Source organism: Hyalella azteca, unplaced genomic scaffold, assembly GCF_000764305.2.
Source record: "Hyalella azteca isolate HAZT.00-mixed unplaced genomic scaffold, Hazt_2.0.2 contig11629, whole genome shotgun sequence".
Lineage (NCBI taxonomy): Eukaryota > Metazoa > Arthropoda > Malacostraca > Amphipoda > Hyalellidae > Hyalella > Hyalella azteca.
In genome coordinates, this window is record NW_025941620.1 from 556,822 (window position 1) to 570,354 (window position 13,533).

At 38.7% G+C, this 13,533-nt stretch overlaps 1 protein-coding gene across 1 annotated transcript in view; it reads right to left on the minus strand.

The window, feature by feature from the left end:
• Window positions 1-8,462, minus strand: part of LOC108676463 (spectrin beta chain, non-erythrocytic 1) — a 122,984-nt gene extending 114,522 nt beyond the window's left edge. Inside the window, 1 exon segment of the mRNA XM_047882914.1 lies at window positions 8,255-8,462. The gene's annotated coding sequence lies outside the window, so the exon portion shown is untranslated.
• Between the last annotated feature and the right edge of the window lie 5,071 nt (window positions 8,463-13,533).

The following is a 13,533-nucleotide window of genomic DNA, read 5'->3' on the forward strand; positions in this document are numbered from 1 at the left end:
CAGCAGCAGCAGCAGCACAACAGCAGCAGCAGCAGCACAACAGCAGCAGCAGCAGCAGCAGCACAACAGCAGCAGCAGCAGCACAACAGCAGCAGCAGCACGTTAACACTCGCGCTGCACAGCAGCAGGTGCAGCATGAGTCACCGGACGGTCATGAGGTCAAGTCTGGACGCTTGGAAATTAAGCTGCAGTAGCAGAAGTAGCAGCAAGTTAAGCAGTAGTAATGCAGTAGAAGTAGCAGCAAGTGTAGCAGTAGTAATGCAGTAGCTGAAGTAGCAGCTGCAAGTTTGGCATTAGTAACATACAGTAGTAAGTGTAGCAGTAGTAATGCAAGAAACATGCGGCAAGAAACGTAGCAGTAGCACCGTGAAGAAAGTAACTTTTATAAATTAAAAGAGTACAAATTAACCCATTAATGCCGAAAGTTATTGTTTGAATTTTTCTCTGGTTTCATGTAAGAATATTATCACTTGTGACGGTAATAAATAAAAAATATGTTCAAATATTCCTTTTTTCGTTGTATATGAAAAATTATAGCTTGGTCCCATTTAGAACCGGGCTATATATTTCATGACCTAAATTTCTTTAGAAACATTGTATAACGCAATACCATATACAGCATTAAAAGTACTAACTTTATCGATAAAATTCTGCATCTGACTCATAAATAATATATTTTTAGAACGAATTACTCATCTTTCTCCGCTTTGATATCAAGCTTTCCTGTCTGACACTTGGTTCTTATAATCTTTGAATGTTAACTGAACAGGGAGTAGTCGGCGCAGCAGAACCAAACGTTGCCAGAACAGGGCCTATACTTTCAAAAAATGTTAAGAGATCGTAAGTTCATCAGCCAATCATTGACGGCCTTTCAAGCAAAATTCACCAATCATAGACAAGAAAATAGAGCGTAAGTACTTACGTTTACTTAGCGAATTTTTAAAGTAGGACAAGATGTCAGATGTGTATCAAACCTAAGCATCCACTTCTATATTTATTTGATCATTCAATTTTATTATGAATCCATTTTTCCCGCTGGTTCCAAATGGAACCGCTCGGCATTAATGGGTTAAAGAAATATCCCAAGCAAATTATATACACTGCAAAATAAATTATGGTATAGACACCGACACTTATTATATACGTGTTTTATAATTATACGAGCAAGATTTTCCATCCTTAATTCTTGTCATAAATTACAAGTGAGGCACATCACACAAACAAATGTGTTGGCCCAACATCGTTAATGTAGGTAGGAATCAAGCTATAAACCACCGTTGATGGAGGAGCCAGCATAGCACCAATAAACATCGACTGAAAGAGACAACAAACAGAGCCCGAGAATCGAGTTTAAACATCAGCACATCACCATGATATATAGCAGGCCACATCAGTCAAATACTCTAGCGTTGTTCTAAGTGAGCCTCACAAGTGGCAGGATGTTGAATATGGAAGCACTGTTAAAAATCAACACATGGAGAATATAAAGTTTCCCAAAACCTGCAATGCAAAGGTTATCGCTTCAGCATATTATGCTAGCTTTCAAATTATGTGATTACGTTGCTTGATGAATTGTACACATTCAAATCTCAACTACAACGCACAGGCCCAAGATAGCTTGACCACTATTCTGCACTTCCTTGAGCACCACTATTCAATATGAACCCACAGTCAAATTAAGCTTACAATTCTTCACTATTACCACGATACCTAGATTTTATAATTATCGACACATGTGTAAGCGGTTTGGTCGCAAAAAATCTTGAATTCAAAAGACAATCCATGAACACTCAACAACCAAAGTTAGCATTTATTTCAGAGCCGCAGTGGGATTTAACCGCTGGTATCAGAACAAAAACACATGTCCGAAACACTGGTCCTGTAAGCCTGTACGGTACAATGCACTCGTAATCGTCATATCAGTACCTTGAACAGAGGTATTCAGGCACTTGTTGCCCACCAATAAGAACGCGAACGTGACTGAGGTGCGCCATAAGTCTCGCAATGCAGACCATGTGCCTGTAAACTAAGCGCCTTGTTGACATGACCACAGCTCGGTATCATGTAACAGCAACAACGATGCAGTGAGCAGCAACAGCGCGGCATTACCCATAGCAAGCATGGCATACAGTGCAGTACGCATAGCTAGTTGTACCATAATTATAACACACATTTATTACATTGCCCATATATACTGAGCAGTGTGAAGTGCGTGCAGAATACTGAAATGCACAACTGAGTAGCGGTGATACTATACGAGTCTCGGTGAATGTCGTGCTCAAAAACAAAAATGGGTCTCTCAGATTCTCATTTTCGTAATGCTCATGTTAAAACTACGTACATAAGATTGTAATAGGAATAGGCTAGGAATAGAACGACAACTTTGAGCATGAATGTATTTCCGTGAAACATAGTCTTTTCCATGACACCTCTACCGTAATGGCTATGAGCATTTCCACTTCGAAATGCAATATAAAATATGAGTGCGTATTCATGTAATACTTGAGTTCATTTTTGATCGAATCTACGTGGAAATTAATCGGAATGCCAGCACCAGGAGATTTATTTTAAATATAAGATATCTTATAATTTACAACGTTAAATTTTTTTCATCGTTTTCGTCTTTATGGAACAAATTTTTTGTTTGCGGCAATACACCATCACCGCTTTTCCGTTCACGTGGTTGACAAGCCTCATTTGAACAGTAACTGGGGCAGAAAATGGCTATGTTGAATATAATTGAATTGTGGTCGAATTTTAATCTATTCTGTACTCTATTTGGCAACCTGATGCCAGCGAGGCCGGCAAACAAGAGGAATACAAGAAGAAATAATCCAGTTTGGGATCGTCCTGGGACCCAGTCCCGACATCTGAGCCCGTGGGCAAGGAACTGTGGGAGAAAACCGACAAAACAAAAGAAGAACGAGATATTCTCAAAGAGGAAAGAGGAATGTGAAGGAGTTGGCAGAATAAAGATAAAGTAAAATTTGTCAGGAAACGAAAATGATTTATAGAATAGAGGCAAATGTTGAGAACCTGGAAAGGTGCGAGAGCCAAGAAAGTGGGAAATAAGAAACACAAAAAGCAGCCATGACGTGCGCATACCCGTATTTGCTGACGCGGGTAAAATGAAGACGATAAATCAAAAAGTGGAGGGAGTAGAGCAACGAATGAGGGAGGAGGAGACAGAGGAGGGTAAGCCAGACTAAACTGAGACCTGGTTCCGCAGAACAGGTTCGTCAACACGGATTGGCAGTCTCAAATGTGGACAAACTGACAAAAACAATAAAAAAAGGAGGATCGCAAAACCGGTTCACGGCTTCACTACGCCACAAACTGGTGCACCGCTTTACGTGTCAACACGCACTCTCGCTGTCCATGATGTGCGTGCGCATTTCCACCAAAACAGGATTACGCATCAACACGCACATTGCCACCTATAGTCGGACTTGCGCATCAATACGCGCATTACCACCTATAGTCGGTATTACGAATGAACACGCGCATTACCACCTAGTCGGAATTACGCATCAACACGCGTAATTCTTTCTTGCGCATTACACCAGTGCCCGAGCCTTTAATGCTCGTGTTATAAACATATGCTATGCCTGCTAGTGCTTTACACTTGCTCTTGCTCTACACTGCTATGTTTGTTAATGCTCTACACATATTATATCGTTCAACATTCTTCTATTCTCGTCTTACAGATTCTTTTTTCGATTATTTTTAATGTGTTAATTCATTTGTCTTTTCAGAAGATGTGTGTAGAGTATGTGTCTCTAAATTTTGATAGAATATTTATTGAGGATTTACGGTGTTTTCCTTCCATCGTTTCCGCCAGATCATTATTCTACGATACTTTCATCGTCAATTCTCACCGATTATTTGCTTTGATTTGCCAATTATCGCCCCCCCCCCTCCTTTCGTATATACCCATTCCTACCATCCCCCTACAATGCACCGCTTTCCCCCCTCCCACAGAAAAAATATATATATTTACCGTACATGTAGGTATAAATAAACCGCTTTTCTTCGTCGCTGCCGGAGGTGTTATATGAGCCCCGGCAGGAATGTGCGCAGTCGCGAGTCGTTGCTGCATTCCCTTCATTTCCGCTGGTACGGAACCGACGAGTTTTTTGTTCAATTCTGTAATTTTGTGAAGCGACGGAAGGCGCCCTAGAAAGGGTTCCGCGGAAGCGCCAATGATCACCGTTAAATTGAATGGACTATGGTTTGAAGCAAGTGCCCTTGTTGTTCTAGTAATCTAGTTGAATGGTTAATAGAAATTTTATTCGTTTTTAGAAATGAAGTTGATTGATTCGAACTATATAAATATATATACTTGAATGGCACCGATCACGGTTTCATCGTCTTCAGCATATCATCGTCGTTATGAACAAATGACTTTATATGGTCGGCGTCTAGCCATTTAATAAACTTTGTTATGAAATTATTGATAATATATTTTAAAAATCATCTCAATTTACCCGGAAATGAAGATCGTGGTTTCGGCCTACCGAATATTTTATTGTAAACTTTATTCATAGTATTTCGTTGTTTAGCGCTGGACGTATCGGAAGTTTCTATCATCAGAATTCTTCTCCCTTCGTTGCGGCTGGCGTAGTCGTTCGGCCGACCGTTTGGTCCATCTTTCCCAGGCTTAACCATCTTGTAATCAAGGTAATTGGGATCCTCGTCTCCTAACGGTGCTTCGCGCTTTGTAATAATAGCCTTTATTCTTGCCACCGGTTTTGTGACTGGGCGCACGCGGCTTAGAATTCTTAAGTAAATTAAATTTCATTGATAGTAATTTCTGATCGTTTTACGCCATTAGCTGATTTTTTTGTTTTCGAGAACATATCATAATCTCTAGGTGTCTCGTTTTTTTACCCAATATGTCCTTCCACGTTATTACTTTATGAAGTATTCTCCCACATTGACCTATAGAAACTGTTTGGACAGGTGTTGAGGCGCTATTCCATCTCGTACAGATCGTGCGTGACGTGCATTGTATGTGCTTCGTACCTGCGTCATGTGACTTCGTATGCCATGCACTTGCACGAACTTGAAACGCACTTTATACAGTGGTAACGTGAGTGCGTATAAATTGAAATGTGATATTGATGTGTTGATATTGATATTATGATATTGATCCGATGATATTGATATGTTGATATTGATGTGATGATATTGATGTGTTGATATTGATATGATGATATTGATACGATGATATTGATATGATGATATTGATATGATGATATTGATATGATGATATTGATATGATGATATTGATACGATGATATTGATATGATGATATTGATATGATGATATTGATATGATGATATTGATATGATGATATTGATGTGATGATAATGATATTGGTGTGATTGTATCAATAGGATGATGTTGACGTGGTGATATTGGCGAGATCATATTGATGTGATAATATTGATGCGATGATATTGGTGTGATGATATTGATGTGATTATGTTGAGGTGTTCATATTCACCCGTGTAATGCCTAAGTAATTATCAGGGCGTAAGCTTTCCGGTGATGCCCTCCTTGCAATTGGAGGAAGACTATTTTAAGGAAAATTCCCATTCTTGAACGCACTGGAATAGGCATAACATGTGTAGAGCATCTATAGGCATGGCAAGTTTAGAGCATCAGAAGAGAAAGCAAGTGTGAATCATCATAATGCATAGCATGTATGGAGATATATATGCCTAGCAAGATTACTATGATAGTGCGAGTAGGCTTATAGCAGGTTATCGTAGCAAAGCTGACGCCAGCTGTAGGCCACCGTAGCTGTAGGCCACCGTAGCTGTAGGCCTAGTGAGCTAAAAATACGATGAGCGATTCAAAGGGTCACGGGCAACAGATCGACAGCCGGCTTAGAACCACTGGCATAGCGGCTTAGAACCACTGGCATGGCTGCTTAGAACCACTGGCATGGCGGCTTAGAACCACTGGCATGGCGGCTTAGAACCACTGGCATGGCGGCTTAGAACCACTGGCATGGCGGCTTAGAACCACTGGCTTAGAACCACTTAGAGCCACAGCGCCGCTGGCATGGCGTCGTTACATTACCTTGCGTTACCCTCCCTTGCATTACCCTCCCTTGCGTTACCCTCCCTTGCGTTACCCTCCCTTGCGTTACCCTCCCTTGCGTTACCCTCACTAGCGTCACATCAGAGGCATTTCCGTGCCCTCCCCACCAGCACATGAGGGGCTTCCTCAATAACTGCCGGTCCCTTCCCTCACGCATTTTATTTTTAAGCTATGCCTTCATTTATTATTTTTAACCTTCCCCTTCTGTTATTTAATTTTTATCCTTTCATTCCTCGTCGCTTGGCCTTCATTTATTTATTTTTAACCCTCCTCTTCTTTTATTCAATTTTTACCCTTTAATTCCTCGTACCTTGGCCTTTTTTATTTATTTTTAACCTTCCTCTTCTTTTATTTAATTTTTACCCTTTAATTCCTCGTCGAACCATTATATCATGTTTTAGTCATTTCATTTAACGAACGAATTATCTTTCGAATGTTTCTGAATCTTACAATTGTATGTGCTTTGTCTAAATTTCATTTAACCCTCATCGAACTCTTTCATTAGCTTCCTCTTATTTCCACTCACTTTCATCCTTTTATTCACTTATTACCTATCTCTGTTTCGACCGTTTCCATTAATGCTCGCTCTGTCAATCTAAAAACTAAACACAAATTATATGCGACGCAAAGGCATCGCACTAATCAGGTCTTCTATCAGCGCTCAAAGATATATCTTGTCCAATTTCTATTAGTTAATATCAAATTATCCAGTGAAGGAATTTGTGACTTTCATGCTGTTAATTTTAATCCTATAGGAAATAAAAAAAAGTCATAATAATTAGGACCATTTTGACCTTAAGCCCTATAAGTGCTCGGTCTAAGTTCTAACCAAATATTTTTTTTATAAATTTCTTTAGTTTAAGCACTTAAGATCACCTAAATATATTTCGTGCATGCAAAATAAGTGAGAGCAGCCAGCCACATCACAACAAAGGAAACACGAGACATTTCCGCACAGTATGAGCTTGTTATGATAATTCAATGGACGTAAATGAAGCAGGAGTAACTACAAATATCTGCTACTGATGTGCCTCACGACTGCGGATGCGGAGAATTACGCCAGCGCTATCAAAAGCTCCAGCGGCGACTAATGTATAACGGCGACCATGGGCGTGTCGAAATCCTGAATAGCCAGTTGTCATTGCCAGTACAAGTCTCATTACAATTAGCGTTAACATAACAGAGAATATGCTTTTAAATATCTGGCAGACCGAAGCTACAATATCAATTCTTTAGTTTAATAGGTTTATTAAGGATTCTATGGACTAACACCACGGAAATATTTACCTGAATTTCGATAAAATTACCGTTCCTTCAATACTGGTTATACGCATAGGCGAAAATTAGACAGGCACACAAATATATACTTAAGCTATTAGGAAGGGGGTATCAGATTATCAGATATCGAATGGACATCAAGCAGTTGATAAATTGAAAATTTGCCTGAATAACTGGCACAGGCAGTAACGTAGACGGTCCAATTCTAGAGAGTAGACTGTAGAGGATAGAAATTCAAGGCACGTCTCATCTTGGTCCTACGAAATAGCTGATGACACGCTATTGGTAAACAGCCAGCAAGGCTAAGTTACGAGGCACCAATAAAAAATTGTAATCACACTTAAGAACTTATTCGTCAATAAAATGCACGTTAGCTTCCAAGAAGCGGACGTAAAACAGCTTCAAAATTAACACGTAAAATATTGAATTTATTTGCAAATCGCAGAATTCCTTGCTACGTGACGACACGGATAATAGGATTCGTAAACTACTATTCCGATTTCAATAGATCCTGTCTGGATGGAATGAAGATAATAGTCACTACGAATCTTCTAAGCACACTACATCTTTAGAATAAACTAAAAACTACAGTTTTGTCATAAATCATGCGTAACTTTTAGTGGCTACTGGCCTACTGCAGACGTAGCGGTAGCCTACATACTTCTGCAGTTCAGCGTAGCAAATTTATTATCAATACGAAGAGAAATGGGTAACGAAATACCAGCAATACATCTGCTACCTTCGAGTTATTCATCACATAGCCATGGATCTGATTCTTTCCAAGTAATAACCAAAAGTTGTAGTGTTTCCTCTAGATAAGGAAGGCAGTGAACTGACTACCAATAAACATGAAGTCCAGACTTACCTGCCAAGGATGCTACGTAACCTCTCCGGCTTGTTAAAATCACCACTGTTTGAAGGCACTTGTTACCTACTTTATAAGATCACTGTACTGTGAAGTATAAAATAACTATCATATAATAAATTATCCTAAGACAATGAATACATAAGTGCAAAAGAGTGGAGCACTAGTAATGGTGAGCGGTAAAATCCAGCAACGTACACAACCTCACTCGAACACACCTTGGGAGACACTGCTCGGCTCGCAGCTCGGACTGCTCGGTGCTCGCGTGCGGTAACAGCGGCATTTCAAGCGATTCAACGGCACGCCGCGCGACTGGAGTAGTAACAACATACGCTGGTAGGTGTTTACTGTTCACCTCTGTGTGAAATCATGTGTAGGATTCAAAAATTTCTATGAAACGAAACTTTATAAAGCTTCACTTTCTCGTCAATCACTTTCTTATGGATACTCGTTTTTTATGGAATAATAAATTTGGTTCAATGAAGACACAAATTTGGCGAGATTTGTTCACAAGACCCAAACGCTATTTTGGAGTTTTTTTCCCCATCCGAGTTTTTCTCGCTCACACTACTAATTATGTAGTGTTCTTATTTAAACCCATATTCGCAAAATTTATATTATTATATAAAAAATTCTTCAAATTTGTTGTTCTCGGAATCCTGTCGTACTCCAGACGTACGATCGTAGAACTACGTTATATAGTTATGTGTAGGTAGGGCCATTTTGGGGTTGCAAATCCATGAACCCTGTACGATTTGAGCAGTGGCAGCGGACTTAGGGCGTCATAGGTCTAAACATAACTTCGTAGACTGCTCTGTCCTGTGGCATGCTGGCGCTGTGGAAGGTATATATTTGTGTAGTGGTATTGAATGATGCTGTCCACGAACATGGCTTACATGCATCCCACATATACACCACTTTTGGAATCCTCGATCTATACTTTTTGCTTGTCCATGTGCGTTGTTAACATTTTTTTAGTGTGTGTTCAAAACTCTAGAAAGACTTTTGAGGATAAGGCACGAATTTTCCAAGTATGCAAATTGCGGTATTAAGAAATAACCTATCACAATAACGGCATATCCTCGTATTTCGTGAATGTTATGAAGTACTTTTCACATTGCTAAAACTATATATATTTAAGAATTATCAGCGTCGACGAGCCTAGTTGTTTAGTGCTTCAGTTCGTATTTGATCTTTCAAACGAGTGTTGATATCGATACTATTGCCATTTTTATCTCTCAGCATTCAAATGCAATTTGTTTCATGGTCTTGCTAAATTTGGATATAAGGCGAAACTTCAGTCCAAGGTTCAAGATTTTTCTCTGCTACTAGCTCCGAGTGTGAGAAGATAGTTAAATGTAACTATGTATTATAGGACGCTGTACTCACATTTCTCCTCTCTATAGACGATTGAATTTCTCAAGAGTTTGAAGTGTCACGCATGATGTCGTATGCACAGCGTAGGATTTTTGATCATCAATGATTTTGAGATGAACTTGAAGACTTGTGATGATTGGAAATTGAGGTAGATAAGTTGACTGAGTTTTAAGTTTCAAATTTTCTACTTTACTGTCTTTAATGTATTATTATCTTTATCTTAATATGATAATTTGATTTCAATTCAATTACTTCATCGCGATGAACAAATTGCGCTTTCGATTACTCCGATTTTGTAACTCAGTATTCATTCGTTCTCGCTACCGTATCATAACATAACATAACATAGTGATGTCGGCGCCGAATAGTAGGCCTGAGTAGACCTGTTACCGATTCTTGTACTTTTCGTGACTTGTTTACAGAAGATCTAAAATCGTGTCCTTTGACCTGATTTTTTCAAGACTGACGATTGTTTGAAATAGCTACTAGACTTCCACCGGGTTTGATATGGTGCTAGGCAATTCAAGTCTGAACATATATTTTTCCATAGCTCTATCTAGTCTGTTCTTGAACGCGTTCATACTCGGAGCGCCAACGATGTCATCGGGGAGGCTGTTCCACATGTCGGTGATTCGAAGCGAGAAGAAATTTTGTCGCGTGGAGAAGTTGCAGCGCACTTTTTTTAGCTTATAGCCGTGGCCCTGTCTCTTATACACATCTAGAAATGTANCTGTCTCTTATACACATCTAGATGTGTATAAGAGACAGGTGCAACGTCCCGGTGTCCAATAGTGACTTTAGAGTTTTAGCCTCCACAACCGGTGTTTCTGACCTACGAATTTTAGTATCTTTATATATTTTCAAACAGAAACCCAGTTTAAATGCTGCATTCAGTTCCTATCCTCTAGAAATTGTAAATAGATAGTACCCTCTCTACATGTTATCTCATTTTTATTTCTGTTAGCTTCAATTTTAGTTCTAATGTCCTCAAGTTTAGGTGAATTGTTTGAATATGAATTTTAGGCTACTAATTGTTTATACCTGTGTTCTAGGTTTTGAACTGACGATGGAGCTGGACTCCGAAACGTTTTCGATTATAAGAAATGGTGAACTTTTTGGCTATTTTCTTTACTTTTAAATTCCTGGTATATAAATAATCAGACGTGCATGGCTAGTGATTTATTGGTATAAATATCCTATAGTTAAGCAGATTGTAATTGATAATGAATGATTCACTTGAAACGTCATACGAATGAAAAAAAAGTGTCTCAGAAAGTGACATAGAATGAATTACAGAGAGTGTCCTTTTCTTCAAGTTTCCAATTTTAAATATAAGTCTCACACGCAAATTTGAAGAACTTGCGCAGCTGAAATAATAATTTTTATTTCAAAAACATATAAAATTATTTTAGAAAACGATGCTTGAATAACTAAAAATATGGATACTAGTTATAATCGTTAAACGCTTACTGAATAATTTGCAGAAATTTTGCAAATTTAGCGCATTTTTGTAATGGCTTAGAATGTTCAGTTTTGCCCTGGCCTTGTTAAATATTTAACTGAAGCTGCAGAATGTGAAGAAAGTGTCCGCTCACTGGACTACATGTTAAGGTCAGGTGCTAGCAGCCTCTGTCTCTAATGACCCCGAGTACGTCGATAAAAACGTAACTGGGGCCGTACTCGCAAAACTTGACTGAGTACATGTAACGGCCTAACTACATGTAGCGGCCTAAGTAAATGTAGTGGCCGAAGTACACGTATAGCGGACGTAGCAGCCTAAGAACACGTAGTAGCCCAAGCACACTTAGCAGTCGATCTATCGTCTGTGATTGGTGAGCTTAGCTTGAAATGCCATCAGTGATTGGCTGTCGGAGTGGAGAACTTGTAACTTTTTTTTATATCATCTAAGTATACGTATTACATGGAGCGTCCTAAGTACACGTAGCAGCCTATATCTCGTCTGTGATTGGTGAGCTTAGCTTGAAAAGCCGTCAACGATTACCTGACGGAACTACAAATTCCTAACTATTTTTGATAGTATGGCCAAAGGTGAATTCATCCAAATTAAAGCTTTACGGTCATTATAGTTATTGTACTTTGAATGCGTATGATCGGCCATCCATTATTTTCGAATACGTTTTCTTCTGATCTTTATATTTCCATGGCACGAGGCCCGTGCTCGTGACAATTCTTAATTTTCAGCGGGTAGTAAATGCATCATTTAAAGATGATAGTTATGGAATGTAATGTAATGTTGTGGGGTCTTGACTCTTAACCGGCTGATCGGAGCAAAGAATCATGACCACCTGCTGCAGTTTTTGGTATAGGTCTCGAGAGATGAAAACATGTGCAAATTATACTATTGTACTTTCTGCATGCTGTTGTCCTCTCAATTTCTTGTTTATATACTACTTTTTCTGACACTCGTACAACAAACTGTCGCAATTGTTCACACAATTCAGCTCTCTTGCAAATTAAATTCACGTTGACCTCTCAGTGTATGAAGAATTAACATAAAAAACATTTACGTGATAAATGGTTTACTAGTTACCAATAATGAATCCTTCAAAGGTTGTCTCTTTTATTAATTCATTTTATATGTTCAAATGTTTTTCATTTAAGTACAGGCATTTTCAAAGTAGGCCCTGTCATGTTATATTTAAGGCAGCTCCTACTCTGAGACATTGATTCAACAATATTGATAGGCCTTAATGAAATTACGCATTATTCGGGGTTTAAAACAAGAAACAAAATGTAGACAAACATGCAATGAAATTAGAACATTATTTCGTAAACGCATTCCAGATTTCATGCAAGAGGATATAGCTATCAATTGTCAAACGTTACTATCAGGAATTAAAAAAAAATTCCACACATCACGCAGGCAATCTGAAGAATTTCCCTCCTCCAATAACTAATCGTTCGAGGCTATTGGCTTATTATATTATAAAACACTAAATCCAAAACAATTTCTTTATATTAAAATTTATTAGTTTTTATTTTTTCAAGCGAAATTTAAATCTGATCAACTTTTGCAATTGTATGGATTGTGACAACTTTAACTTTTGAATTATATTAAATTATTGATACTAATACTCTCATAGAGACGATAACGAGTGTACAAAATCCGCTCACCGTGCATGATCGCGACGTGTAGACAAGCAATGAAGGTGAAATGTAAAAAAAATATTTACACTGCTTCAACTATTTAAGGCACTGTTGGAAAATTTCAATTTATTGCTATAGTATGACATTTTTTACCCCTCTATGAATAATCATAGGGGGACTTCTCACCTACAGAGTTTATCCAGAAAGTAATAGAACTGATATTTTTGTCGTCCCGATTGTAGTCCGGAGCGCGCGATCGAACGCGACTAAATTCGGTAGCGCGGGTCCCTATCAAAAGGAGCCTGTACAGTTTACAATGTGCAGTGTACAATGCACACTGTTTAATTGAAATTTATTTCAAATAATGAAATAAATAATAATTCAAATAATGAAATAAATAATGAATAATGATTTAATACCACACCAGATCTGGTGTGGTATTAAATTGTGCACAAAATTAGGAACAAGTGAACTGTTACTTTATAACATGAATCTTAGCTATCTTCATGCTTGGCCGTTCACGTGACCAACCGTTCATAGTTGGTCACCTAACAAACATTCTCGCTCACCGGCCTCAAAAAAAAATATTTTTTAGACGCAGTCACTCGAGATACGCGCCCCTGCGCAGCGAGCAAGATTCTACACAAGGCAATTAACGCGGGAATTATTCCCGGCCAATGCTAGCCAGGGGCCATACTTTCAAAACTCGCCAAGTGAACGTAAGTATACTTACGCTCTATTTTCTTGTCTATGATTGGTGGATTTTGCTTGCGTGGCTGTCAATGATTGGCTGC